Raw genomic sequence first — 12,973 nt, forward strand, 5'->3', positions numbered from 1 at the left:
TTCCCATGGCCCTGATTGGGCTGTGAAAACCATGTGATTTTGCCAAAACAAAAAAAATTGATGACGTCATTTAAAGGCAATGACGCCAGCCAATCAGAATGGCTGTGCTTCATTTGCCTTTAAGATGACGTCACCCAAACAAACATGGCCGGCCTCACATGGTACGGTAGCCAATCAGAGCGTGGGAACTCAATCCCAACTCTGATTTGCTCTGGTAGATCATGTGCCAGAGACTTTGCTTCAGCCAATCAGAGTTGGGATTTCATTCCCACGCTCTGATTGACTACCATACCATGTGTCGCCGGCCATCTTTGTTTTGATGACGTCATCTTAAAGGCAATTGAAGCTCAGCCATTCTGATTGGCTGGTGTCATTGCCTTTAAATTACGTCATTAAAAAAAAAATCCCCACCCCCAAAACACATGGTTTTCACGGCCCAATCAGGGCCGTGGGAACCATTTGACGAAAATGTGACGTCATAGGCTTATAAAAGCCTATGTCGTCTCATTTTGAAGCCAGACGCAGAGGAGGAAAGACCTCCCCTCCTAAGAAGAGAAGAAGGGCGTGGCGTAAGAAGAAGGAGAAGACCTCAAAGAAGAAAAGAAGACACCAACACTGACGAAAAGGATTACAAATAGAAGAAAGAAGACACAAACGTGAATTGTAATGGTTTTTTTTTTATGGTTACTTGTGGATTGATTCGAGACCTTCCGGTTCCCCTGGATTTCGGTGAGTGGGCATCTAATGGTAAGTAAACAAAGGTAAAGTTTATTATTTTAACTTTTACAGGTTTTTTTGATTGTTTATTCATGTGTATTTTTTTTAAAATTCCATTTAATGCCCCTGAATTGATCTATGTCCCTATGGATATACACACATTCAGGAACACTGAATGGGTGTATTGTATGTGAATTTGGGTTGTAAATGCATTGTTTATTATGCTCTTTTATTGCCCCTGTATGTTATGTATATACATACAGGGATAATACATGATTGTTTGGTTAATGTTTATGTATTTCATGTATTTCTAATGTATTTAGCAGCTTTATTTATACATTTGTGTGTTTAATGTAATTTTTATTTAGTGACATGTTATTTTTAATGGCTTTTTTTCTGGTACTTAGATTTGAATGATGGTGGTTACTTTCAATTAGAATTATTTTGGCAATGGTTTGGCTTTAGGAATTGAATAGGGAATTGTATAATTGATTTGGATTGTATTGTAATTGGTTTAGGAAATTGATTGATGGTAAATTTCTTTATGTTGCTTACTTTCTATTTGATTTTGTGGATGGCATTGGTGGTTAGGGGACTGTGTTCACTGTGTATTTTATTTTTAAATTGATTTTGCATAGTGTTACATGATGCACTGATGAATTGCATCATGTATACACTCAATGCAATTGTGTGTCATTTGATATACGTTTGTCTAGCTGCTGATTTAATTGTAAGATGCAATGTGGTGATTTTCAGATTAAGATTTCATGTTTTTTTTTATGCGTGTTTTATGTGTTTCATAATGGCAAATAATCTATTATCCATATCTGGATAATAGTTATTTTGCACATTATTGTACGTGTTGGGGGGGGGGGGATTGATGTATTTAATGTATAGGTCAGGTTTATTTTTTTTACATACAGGGTTGGTTCCTTTTGGTCTGTGGGGGACCACTGAAGACCACCTGAGGTCTCCTCGGGCTTTCCATGGGTACCAGGATGGAGGTGTCCACGGGGGATACCTGCGGGTAAGAACCGGTGGCCCCACGTCTGTTGGGGGCACCGCAGACCCGTAGGGACCACCCATGGGCCCACAGACCCCCGTGGGAACCACCCGAGGCCCCTCAGACACCTGTGGGTCTTACCCGGGGCCCCCCTGACAACCGCGGGCCTACCCGTGGAGACATCATTGTGGCCCATGGTGACCCACGGAGACCACCTGGTGGACCATGGCGCCTGGCGGGGACCACCCGTAGGCCTTCTGATCCTGTTTGAAACATGGTGCTGGGCTACTGTGAGGTCTACGGACACCCGTCAGGGCCACCGGGGACTCCCGTGGGCCTGGGGTATTAACCCTGTATGTAAAATAATAAATCATGTATTTATGGGGGGGCACAGGGGGTGGGTTATGTATAGATAATGATGTTTATTGTGGGGCTGTGTATTGTTTTTCTTGTGGGTACTGGGGGTGGGGGAAGAAGGTATTGGCCCCAAGGGTATGTGGGTAGGCCTCCCGCCTGGGTTAGTGGGTGAGTGTGGTTAGGCCTCACGGGAATGGGTAGTGGGGGAGGGTATTTAGGCCTCCCGAGTGGTGGGTGAGGGTGGGTTAACCTCTTAATGACTGTAGCGGTTAATGACCGCTAATGTGATTAAGGGATTAGGGGCTCTTTTTATGCTTGTGTATGTTTTGCAGCACCGGAGGGACATGGGCAGGATGAAGATGAGGATCAAGATGGCCTTCATCGTGGGTGCCTGGAAAAGGTAAGTGTAATATGTATTTACTGTATTTATTGTAATTTATATTTTTTTTAATGGGCAAATGCATTATTATTCATATCTGGATAATAGTAATTTTACCCATTACTGTATTGTATGTGTTAGGGGGGTGTATTTAGTTATAAATATTGTTTATTATTTTTGGAGGCGCAACATTGGTACCGCAGGCTCACGGGTAGCCCGGGACTCCCGCTTGGTGAGCTGGGGACCTCCGGACCCCCGTGGGGTCAGCCGGGGACACCCACGCGACCCCTGGCCTCCCTCAGGGACCCCCACGGGGTCAGCCGGGGACACCCGCCGGCCTGTTGTATGTGTTTTGCGCATGCAAAAATGTAAACAAAGAAATTTTTCTAAGTCCAGTTTTTTTATCGCCTTGAGCTGGCGATATTTTTTGAACGCAACTTTCACGTACGATAACTTTGCATAGCTTAGTGAATCCCGGAGAAGGGCAGAATTGAATGCAAACAGGTTATCGTATGAGCAAAGTTGGACTTTGAAAAATTTCCAGGAAAAAGTCTCTTTAAGAGCGCAAAGTGCCTGTTTGCGTGGCTTAGTGAATCGTGTTCGTTGGAACATCACGTTCTAAGAGCACTTTTTGCGCTCTTAAAACGACTTAACGGAGCTTAGTGCATAGCCCCCTTAGACTCCAGAAAAACCCTATGTTTGACGAGCCAGAATTTTGTGATATCTGGAATGATATTTTAGATGCGGGGTCAAACGCCCTCATTAAATTATTAATTATTTATAGAGAGAAGAAACTAGAAAATCTCGAAATTAATATTGTTAATCTACAACAAGAATTAAAACGATTTAATGGTACATTAGAATTTGAAGCAGATCTAAACATCAAAAAGGAAAGGTTAGAAAAAGAGTTAGTTGCAAAAAAAGAGCAAAAAATGTAATAGGGGTATGGAGGACTATAATGCCGGGCAACAACGTAATTGGGCGAAATTCAAACTCAGACAACAACCTAAGAAATATCAAGGAAGATGAGTGAATAAGGTTAAAGATTATATACCTAGGCCTAACTTTCCTCCCAAAAAAGTGAATCAAACCTACCATGAAGTAAGAAATAAAGACAATGGACAGAAAAGGGAAGAAAGGGACAGAAGGGATTAAAGGAATAGAGAAAATAATAATAATAATATTTATTATAAGCATTCCACACTCCAACCCCTTAAGACTCCCTATAGATCATCTAAGGATAATATGAGGCCTAGAGATAGGGCCACTGATATCACCGACAGCCAAACACCAGGATATCAGGCTAAATTACAAAGTACTCTGAATATGGGAGCAATTCCAAAGACAAAAATAAATTGTAACCCCAAATCGGGCACGTTAGAGTCTTTTTTAGACAGGGGCCAAAAACTAGGGGTAAAAAGAAAGGAGAAAACAGAGAGGGGAAAGGGGGGAGACTCCATTAGGTTGGAAAGGGAGGAAAAAGAGAAAGAACTTCACAAACGAAGCCAAAAACAGATTCTACAGACATAGAGGGAACTAAAACAGTTCCCTAAAAAGAGAGGTTGCAGAGGGGGAAAGAAGGTTCAACAGAAAAGGGAAAAACAGAGTCTGAGTGAAAAACTAAATAGTGGAATCTTTAATCTGTCATCAATCGAATTTACTGGAGGACAAAAATTGGTCCTAAGGAAAAATCTGTTTTTCGCTCCAACTGGTGGACCCATTTTGTTTGATCTATTTATAGACCTGCATCGCTTCACATGAAAATTAACATTGAAGCGCCATTTTTTTAAAACAGGTTCAGGAAAAGCTTGTGAACCAATATTTAATATTAACACTCAGATTAAAGAAAAATAACATTTAGCAGCACTAATCTCTCTATGTAAGGAAAATGACGGTAGTGGAGATGAATTAGAGTCATAGAGACTCAGTCTGGATCCTGGAATGCAGATTAAGCATAGTCATTTAAAATCGAAGTCAGCATTCTACCCAGCTCACTCTAAAGGACATACTATAGAGGTATTTCATCAATTGGTTTATGAGGATTTTTTTTTAATGTGTGGATAAAAGTAAATGCAAGAGTAATCTAAATAAAAAATGAAACGGTTGCACTAAAAAGTTTACAAAACAATAAAACAATAGTGATTAGACAGGCGGACAAGGGGGGGGGGGTGGAGTGGTTATCCAGAACATGCAAGATTACATCCAGGAAGTGGAGAGATTACTAAACGATGAGAAATCATATATTAAACTACTAAATGACCCTCTGAAGAAATTTGAAAATGTTGCTGAAAGATGGAGTCGCAAAGGGTATCATTAACAAATTGGAATACAGGTTTCTGGATAACCAACAACCAAGAAAACCAATAGTCTACCACCTGCCTAAGATTCACAAGAGTGCAGTAAATCCTCCGGGTAGGCCGATCATTTTGGGTGTAGATTCCAATACATCCAATGTATCAGAATATGTGGATCACTTCTTGCAACCTCACATTGTGCAGAGTCCCACCAGGATAATACATCTACCTTCTGGGTCTCGCTTTATCTTTTCGACCTCGAACGGGACTCTATTGTGGAGTAGTATAGCAACCCCTTTTTTCTTTTCTTTAGCTGAGGCGAGATAGAATCGCCTAAAATGTTTGTCTATGAACCCTGGGTTTTTGTTGGAGCTATAGTGTGTTTCTTGGAGGAAGAGAACGTCTGTTTTTCTACGTTTGAATTCTGCAAAGGCGATTCTACGCTTCTGTGGGAAATTAAACCCCTTGACATTTTGTGATATGAACGTCAGTGCCATATGTGTGTATATAGTGAGTCTTTGTGTATGTAGTAAAGTCGATTCCTACCCGTGCCTCGTATCCACATAGGGCGCCAGGAGTGGTCTTGTTGGTCACTGGTTGCCTTGGTACCTCCTCCGGGGGAACCTGGGGGTGGGGAGGGAAAACACATAGGGGAATGACAAGGAACACATATCCATAGAACATGAACAAAGAAAACCAAATTGGTCCTAACAGACCTATGGTTTGATGCCCGGGAATATCGCCCATGCCCAGGATTCTCCCTCCCTCCTGTCCAGGCTCGTGAGGCTTGTTCCGGCCCACGAATTCCCAGGTGTTTGACTGGACTGTGGTTTAAGACCGCAGCCCAGCCCCAAGGGCGCATGCCAACAGGCGGGGACGAGGGCAGTCACCTACCCCCCCGCCGGCAAAGCACACGTTATATAATCTGTAACCGACAACAAAATCTACTTATTATAACTCAACTGGTTAATGAACTGTTGCTACCCCATCTGCGCCATCCACTGTGCTATAATACTAGCTAATCTATCTGAACCCCTCTCCCCATCGGGGGAATTGGCGCACCCCTCCGGGGAGCCCCCCCGGACCCAGCCCAGTCTCCCCGGCCCAAGCCCAGTCCCTCCTGTGAGCTGCAGACACTTCCGCAGACGTCACTTCCTGTCCGACAGGGCTCCGCACATCCGCCCGTGAGCAGCAGAGGAAGCATGCGTGTCTCGAGGGCGGAGCCGGCCGGAACACCACAATTTCGCGCCGAAACAGCGTCCGCCATTCTTTTTCCGCGCGTCTTCCCCAGCTCGTCCCGCGGGTCTTGCCAGGGAGCCATTTTGGTAAGTAAAAAGTTTATTCGTTTTCAGCAACCGCTAGATCCTTCCCTGGAGCGCATTCTTCTGGACTCGGTCCACAGGGAGGGGGGGATCCGGGCTCCGGGGACACTCCAACGCGGGGCAGCGATCAACCAGGGGAACAGTCACAAAAAAAGAGCAAAAGATAACTTTGGATGATCTAGGGAGCGGATCAATTAGTCCTCAAGTAGGTCTCGAGGGTCCCGCCTTTTCCCTTCGCTGCCCGGCCGCCGAGCCCACTCTCTCCCACTCCGCCGGCCGGGGCGGGCAAGCCCCCGGGGCCTCCGACCTCTGGAGCGTGTTGGGTATGCCCAATTTTTTCAGGAACTCCGGCCCATCGGACAGGTGCTTAAGTGCATGTGATCGGCCATTCTGCACCACTATCAGTGCGAACGGAAAGGCCCACCTGTACCTTATCTCCTTATCCCGCAGCAATCTGGTAACGGGCTGGAGGGCCTGTCGTCTCGCCAGCGTGATCGGGGAAATGTCCTGGTATATGGCCATTTCAACTCCCTCAAACGCCACCAGTGGGGTAGCTCTGGTAATCTTACAAATCTCCGCTTTGGTAGTGAAGTGATGAAGGCAGAGAATTACGTCCCTTGGGGGGTTATTAGGCAGTGCACGGGCCCGTAGAGCTTGGTGGCACCGGTCCATGACCAGCTCAGCTTCCGTTTCCCCTGGCATAATAGGTGTCATCCATCTGCTGAGCATCAATTCTGGATCTTGTACCTGCTCTGGGATCCCCCTGACCCGCAGGTTATTCCTCCTGTCCCGGTTCTCACTGTCTTCGTGGCGCTCCTCCAGCTCCGCCACCTTCCTCTCTAGTGTAGCAACCCTGGTATCGGTCTCCCTCTGGCACTTGGTAGTCTCCTCCATCTTCTCCTCCAGTTCGTTTGTTCGGGTGCCAATGCTGAGGATGTCTCTCCGCAGGTGCTCTACCTCCCCGCGAAAGAATGTCTTTAGGTCAGAGAGGAGCTGTGCTATCTCTCTCTTAAGCGACCCTGTAGGCTCCTCCGTAGCCATCTCCAGCTCCGGTGCGGAATCCGAGTCTGAGGCCGCCATGCTTTCTGTTTCCCGGGTCTTTTTCTCCCCCACAAAGTAGGTGCGCACATCCACCTTCTGCTTCGTCTTTTTTCGGGTCGCCGCCATCCTCGTTTGTGCAGTGTGCCTAGTTGTTCTGGGTGCAGTGTCTTATTTGTGGTTGTGTTGGTTGTGTTGAGTTTTTGCGTTAGATTTTAATAATTTTCTGCCGGCGGGTAGCGGAGTTCGTTCAAGCCGCCATCTCCGTTCCCGTCGCGCATGCGCCTCCTATTTTCCTTTTTCTGAGCTTTCTCTAAATAAGAGGAGTGGTACTGTATCCTCTTCTGTGAGGCTGCATCAATAACCAACAGCAAAGGAGGAATAACTCACACGTAGGAGGACTTTATACTTTATTATCCTCCTACATCTATATTAGTGACTTTGTTTGGAGGAATCATTTCATCTACATTAAGGAAACTAATTAGATGCATTTATCTGTGCTAGCTATTGGTCTGCATCTATTATGGGATAGTGCTATCAGTGGTTATTTTATATATATATTTTTATATATATATATATATATATATATATATATATATATATATATATATATAGTAATTTGACCGAACTTAATCTCTTATTAGATTTGTGTCTTTTTGTGTTTCATTATGTGGTTGCTTCCACTCACAGTGAGTTCCGTGGGATAATTCAATCCTTATTCCTCAGAATTATACAGACATACATTCTGCAATAATCAATGCTGAATAGTGTATATTGCACCTAGCGCACACCTGCTGCACAGAGGTGTATGCACACCAATTGTTTCTTGGCAAATCATTCTTGCAAAACTAAAAATGGTATTTTACTTACAAATAATTATAGCTGCATATTTGAAAATATCCACCAGATTGCACAGATAGTAATTAGTTTGTGATTTTTCAGTATTATTTTGTTATGGTTGTCAAATTGTAAAGGTTTCCCGAACACTTGGAACTCTATCAAAAGAGAGACTATTTTTTATGCTCCTGATGTTACAATTGAGATTACGTTCCTTGTTATATGTGAACTAAGCCCAGATTTCAGTGCAAGTGGGTTTTTTTTACACTATTTAAAGCTGCAGTTCAGTCTTTTTAAAAAAAAATTTTTTTTTAAATTCAATAGTTTCATGTGGGCAATCTCTAATTACCTAAAGAACTGTATAGCTGCCAGTCAATTCGTTCACCATGTATTGATCGGTGAAATTTGGCAACATCTTTAGATATGGGATATGTTTTTCATTTGCTTCTGTCAGTCAGTGGAAACTCATGAATATTCATGAGCACTCCTGCACTGACATGTGCAAGAGGGAGGGCAGGGCTCACAAAGGGGTGTGCCAGGACATGAAGGGGCAGTGCCTTAGTAAATGCTTGTTAAAATAGAATACAAGAAAATTGGTCTTTCAAAGTTGTTTTTTTAAAAACAGAAAATGCTAAAAGTATTTTTTCTTACTACAGAACTGATTTATTAATAAAAACACACATGCAGGATATTGACTGAACTGCAGCTTTAAAGAAAGTAAGAGAACAATCCCATACTAAATAATGGTTATCAGAAAACAAGTAGTAATTTGCTGAATGTACTGTAGGCGTAAGACCATTTGCTGCTTGCAGAGTTGATTGTGTATAATCTCCTGCTTCAAATCTTTTGTGAATGGAATGGCTATATTTTTATAGAACTACATAGGCTCAAACATATTTGCTCAGATTCTGTGATAGCACTTTTTTGTTCTCTGCCTTTTTGCAGCTTAGATTCCTTCTCAACCAACGTGATAGAACCATGCAAAACATGGTACGTCTAACAAATCTGAATCTAGGCATAAAAAAAAACTGTAATTTGAAGATTTGTTAAATTTGCAAAAACATTTTTTTCTATCTAAGTGTAACCATGCTGTAAAATGGATTACAGTCATCTCTCCTGCTGACAGTTAGGCCTGGTAAGTTATGAGCATGCATGCAGTAATCATGGAGGTTTGCCCTCACACCCTGGTGAGGTGCCCTATGTATGGATGGGAGTGGCCACATACTCTGAATCCATAATTAGTGATGTCAGTGTTGTGCCTGCCTCCAGAGGATACATAAGGCACAGCACTTATCAAAAGTATTGGAGGTAGTTCAGAGGTTATGAGAGAAGAGTTCAGTAGGGTTGGTTGTAGAAGGAGCAAGTCTGAGTACATGGAGAGATAGGGAATCCACCAATTTGGGAAAGGACACCTTTCAAAGGGAAGTGCGGTGAACATGAGCGGCTGAGTACAACCGCTGTGAGGGGCAGCTGGCCCGCCGCAAAGCAATAAAGATGATCCTGTTAAACAATACCCTCGTGTGTAAGTGTGGAGTGATTACACAGAGGAGTGCACCACAGAAGAGTTCCTCACCAGGACCATCCACAAGCGGACGCTGGGATCCTGATGAGGTGGAGGCGCTGCACTGGATCTAGGTAGGACTCAAGCACACTACCTCAGCTGCCTGTCTGGGTTGGCAATCCCCACACAACATCATGTGGGAGACTCAGGAGTCCTGTTGCCAACAGGTGCACCACCAGACACTACACTGTAATGGGGACTGGTTAGACCACAGGGGCCAATGTGAGATTGGGTGGGTCAGGCCAGGTCAGAAAACCCATTACATAAGTAATTTTTTTCACTGAGTGAAAGATTTTCACTGTTACTCTCTTTCATGCACAGATTTATCCAAACAAAGCTATCCACAAGTTATTGCATGTTAAATATTGCATGGATAAATAACCATTGCTACCTGTACGGATGAAAACACATGCAACCATGTCAATCTGTGAACGCTGTTACTGCCGTGCTCCCCAGCAAGGGGACGCCAATAAAGATTTAATGTTGCATAAGAAAAACTCCTGGGGCCCATCTTTTACACCATCCAGCAGACCACTGACAGCTCCTGAGACAAGGTAAATTTATATGGATGCCTGCTACACCATTGCACTGATTTAACCTCCTTAGGGAGCTGGGCAAGGTGTGTTACAGATCTATGACATATGGTAACATACTGTATAGGTATTTATATATACACTGTCCTGTATGCAGGTCACGTGCTCACAGATGTGCCGTACGTGACAATGTCCTGGAAGTTCATAACAATATTTAAGGTATACTAGACTGACTAACTAAATAATGAATAATACTCAAGTGGAAGGAACCAGCAATTGATCCATTTGTGCCACTAACAAGCTTTGTCAGCAGAAGACTGGATACAAAATAAGTAGTATTAGTTTTTACTGCCAATGTTAATTGAATACACAGGTGTACAGATATGTGAAAAAGAAAGTACACCCTCTTTGAATTCTATGGTTTTACATATCAGGACATAATAACAATCATCTGTTCCTTAGCAGGTCTTAAAATTAGGTAAATACAACCTCAGATGAACAACAACACATGACATATTACACCGTGTCATGATTTATTTAACAAAAGTAAAGCAAAAATGGAGAAGCTATGTGTGAAAAACTAAGTACACCCTTACTGCGTCAATAGGAATTAAGATGCTAAGTAGGAATTAAGATGCTAAGTGGTGCTGCTAATCAAATGCCCTTGATTAATATTATTCCTATTAAAAGTTAATGCTATGACATTATCAGTTGTATCCCTATGTCTCTTTTCCAAACTGAACCTAGATTCATAAAAGCTTCATAATGACTTGTTTGCTCATCTGGGTCTCCTGTACAACATGGCAGACCCTAAAAGCATTTATGCTGCATTACCAATGTAGTACCGTATATAATAGGTGGGAAGAAAGAGGTTAAGATGCTTGGTCACCCTAGCATCATATATTTAATTGGTACATGATAAAGAAATGTCAGCAACACTGTAATGCAATTTGCACTATTGAGTCTTCGATAATTAGAATTCAAATTCCAGTTCTAATACAATTCCAATATTTATTAACTATTCAATAAATAAGGTAATTACAGTAGAATTTACTGAAATTGCCTAATCAGAATTCAAAATGAAATGAGTGGAATTATACACAGGTGTGTTGGGTGACATAACCTCTTAAAATGAAAGATTTGCTTAAGTCTATTTCGTGTGATATATACCAGGTGAGCGCAATCTTTTTTCCCTGTGCCCCCCCTGACTGCTCTTCGCCTCTCTTTGCACCCCCCCCCCCTTACCTCGGCTCCGGCATCGGCATCATTGGCACCGCGTTGCCATGACGACGTGTCTCCAGGACCAAGGTAAGTGCAGTTTACAGAGGCCTTCGCCGCGTCCCCGGCACTTAATTTAAGTGTCTTCGGGAAGCGCGAGGGGCCTCTGTAAAGGCTCTCCATGCCCGCAAACAATCTGAAGGGGCGCGCCTCCTCATTTGCGCACCGCTGATATATACCAATAATAATGTGTTGCATTTTAATATATATATTGTGACAGAAACCATGGCATTTGAATAAATTCGATATATAAGGCTCCCAGGATACTGGACAGCTGCTATCCTGTTTAGTCTGGAAAGTGCAGCCACAGGAGGGATGTCCTCCATCAGGTGCTGCAACCGAGGGATGAGGGAGGCAGATCAGAGTTTGTCTGCTGGCTGATTTCTCTCCCCTGTCCTGCTAATGAGAAAATAGGTATTTAAAGCTGGTTTCTTGGGTTCCTCTTCCCTCTTCAAGAGCCTGGAGGCAGGAAGGCTGCCAACAAGCAGAAAGGGGAAAACCCTCCCCCCCCCCCCCACCCCACCACCAAAGGGTAAATCATTTGTGTACTACCTTTGATTGTGAAGTTTGCCATTTGTATTTGTTGGAAGCGGGCAAGCCATCCAACCCTAGTCAGGGTGATCCCGTGTCTAGTTATTGCTCAGTTGAGCAGGGTTTATTTTGTACATTGTTTTCAAAGTGTTGCAGTCCCATTGCCTGGGACTGAATACACCAGGCAGAAGTCTGCTTAAAGGAACATTGCATTACATCTCCTCGTCTCACCCTCAAAGATCGTGTTCTAGTGGATCCGGACAGACGGTGGAGCCCTCTGAGTAAGCTGTTTGTCACTATATATATATATATATATATATATATATATATATATATATATATATATACAGTGTTCGACAATCCTATACATTTACACGCCCGGGGCGGGTGGATTTAACCTCCGGGCGAGTAAATATTGGCCCAAGCAGCACACGTGTTTGTTTTTTTCAATTTTCCCTGCTCGCTCTGAAATTTTCCCTGCTCGCACTGAAAAAAAAAAAAAAAAACTCCCCCTGCCTGACAGCTGATTGGCGCGCGCTCCCAGGCTTTGTGGGCGCGTGGCCAGGCTCTATATGAGCCCGCCCCCAACAAGCAGCCATTCTTTTTCCAGATCGTTGGACATGGTAAGTATCCTCTGCCTCCGTCCTGCTGCCTCTCCATGCCCCCTGCACTCACACCCGTGGCCCCTCTGCCTCCATCCTGCTGCCTCTCCATGCCCCCTGCACTCACACCCGTGGCCCCTCTGCCTCCGTCCTGCTGCCTCTCCATAACCCCTGCACACACCCGCGGCCCCTCTGCCTCCCGAACACACACACGCGGCCCCTCTGCCTCCTGAACACACACCCGCGGCCCCCTCTGCCTCCCGAACACACACCCGCGGCCCCCTCTGCCTCCCGAACACACACCCGCGGCCCCCTCTGCCTTCCGAACACACACCCACGGCCCCCTCTGCCTCCCGAACACACACCCACGGCCCCCTCTGCCTCCCGAACACACACCCACGGCCCCCTCTGCCTCCCGAACACACACCCACGGCCCTATCTGCCCCCAGCCGCTCTGGTGCTCCACTGTCCCCTCAGGTCCCCGCTTCCCGTGTCAGACCGCGTGGTGGGAGATGGAAGCG

Source organism: Ascaphus truei, chromosome 1 (assembly GCF_040206685.1).
Source record: "Ascaphus truei isolate aAscTru1 chromosome 1, aAscTru1.hap1, whole genome shotgun sequence".
Lineage (NCBI taxonomy): Eukaryota > Metazoa > Chordata > Amphibia > Anura > Ascaphidae > Ascaphus > Ascaphus truei.